The sequence below is a fragment of the Brassica oleracea genome, chromosome C7, assembly GCF_000695525.1.
Source record: "Brassica oleracea var. oleracea cultivar TO1000 chromosome C7, BOL, whole genome shotgun sequence".
Lineage (NCBI taxonomy): Eukaryota > Viridiplantae > Streptophyta > Magnoliopsida > Brassicales > Brassicaceae > Brassica > Brassica oleracea.
The window spans coordinates 31,937,461-31,939,289 of NC_027754.1; the positions used below are offsets into that span (position 1 = coordinate 31,937,461).

At 46.3% G+C, this 1,829-nt stretch overlaps 1 pseudogene; it reads left to right on the top strand.

Annotated features, from left to right (window-relative positions):
* The first annotated feature begins 592 nt into the window (after nucleotides 1-592).
* Nucleotides 593-1,829, top strand: part of LOC106303103 — a 4,909-nt pseudogene continuing 3,672 nt past the window's right edge.

The following is a 1,829-nucleotide window of genomic DNA, read 5'->3' on the forward strand; positions in this document are numbered from 1 at the left end:
TATGATTAAAAAGCAACTAAACATTAAAAAGGAAGAAGGCCAACTAGTGTTTCCCCACAAGATTGCGCCTTTTGGAAGGTCCCGAAGGTGGTACAAGCACCCGTTTGGACAAAAAGTGGAACACACGACCTTTGAATCTAAAACCCTCCGTGAACTCATGTCTTGGTGATCTTGATCTTGTTTGAGCTATCTCAATTTCAGAAACCTTAATTGTTCCCATCCTTGCCGCAGCGTTGCGTGAGCTAAAAACCAAGAGGCTCATAACGAAATAAACACTTACAAACATGGTTTTGTAAGAAAGATTCGGAGAACGAAGGCGGGCGCATGAGGAGACACTAATTTAGCAACTAGTTAGGGTTTTATAGAGTTTGGAATATTAGAAGGTTTAGGATTTTAGTTGTATATATATGCATATGTATCTATATTCATAAGGTTTAGGATTTGAGTTGTATATAAATGCACATGTATCATCAAGGCAGAAAGAAGATTTTCTCTCTCCTGCGATTTCAGAGGCGATTCCTAGGGTTTCTGCCTCGCCGTCGACGTTGATTGAGAATCTTCTCCCCCTCCCCCCGTTTTCTCTTCTTATTCGATGGTTTCGTCTGTGGCTCTTTCGCTTACCCCTGATCCTCCGGACGAAGACGATATGGTCTCTCCCGACTCAAAATAGCCTCCTCCTCTCATAAGCTCATCAGCTCCAGCGGCTATCCCGTCGATTGAAGCTCCCTCCTTTGCTCAGAGATTCAAAAACTCACTCAGAAACCTTCGCAAGATCTCATCTCCCACTTGTGAGATAGATGGGATTCCGGTGGTTCTCGCTCCAAATTCGGTGGTTCTTCAAGCCTCTGAGGCCTGGAAAGACCACATTATTGCTCATTTCCATGGTCGTTGCCCGTCTCCGTCCAAGATATACGACGATTTGAATCCGGTTTGGGGTAAACATGGGAACATTACGGTTCGAACTCTTTCGCAGACGGCGGCTCTAATCTTTGTTCCTTCTACGGCATCTCGTGAGTGGGTGCTACAAGTGGGTTACTGGCAAGTTGACAACTGTGCTTTGACGGCCCTGCCTTGGACCCCTGGAGCTTCTTTGGAGTTACAGGACTTGGTTACAGCTCCCACATGGGCGGTGCTCAAGAACGTTCCTCCGCAGCTGTATTCCTTGGATGGAATTAGTGTGATTGCCAGTGGCATTGGTGAACCGTTCCATTTCGGTGACACGAAAGTGAAGGTGGAAATCAAGCTCTTCCTCCTTTGGCAGTCATTGTTAGAGACACTCGAGGCTACTCTGTTCGAGTCAATGTGGAGTACACTCGCTTGCCTCCTAAATGTTGTAACTGTGGTAAATTCGGCCACATACTCAAGTACTGCACCCTCCCAATTCATAGGAAAAATTTCAAGCAGCACCAAAGTATGCCTCGTGTATCTTCTTCTGCGGCTCAGGTTACAGTTGAGAACAAGGACCTTTCTGCACCGGATTCGGGTTCCATTATGGAATTGGAGAAGGATTCAAACGATACCCCAATTTCTGATGACCCCTCCTTTCAGGTTCTGCCTCAGGTTGTGGAAGATGTCGCATTAGCAAGCTCCTCTAAAAGTGTTGCCGGTGTGGCCTCTCCCCAGAAGAAGCCTTCAGTACTATACTTAAGTCATAGAAAGGACAAGAATAAAAAGCTTCGAGTCCCAAGTGATCCTGCTCATGAGCAGGTGGTTGTTGATACGGCTTCAGATTCTCACCCTCAGGCACCAGTGGATGTTCACTCTTTTCAGTCATTGAATAATCAGGCTCTGCCGCCGGACATTGCTTTGGAAGAGGGTGAAATCCCCTT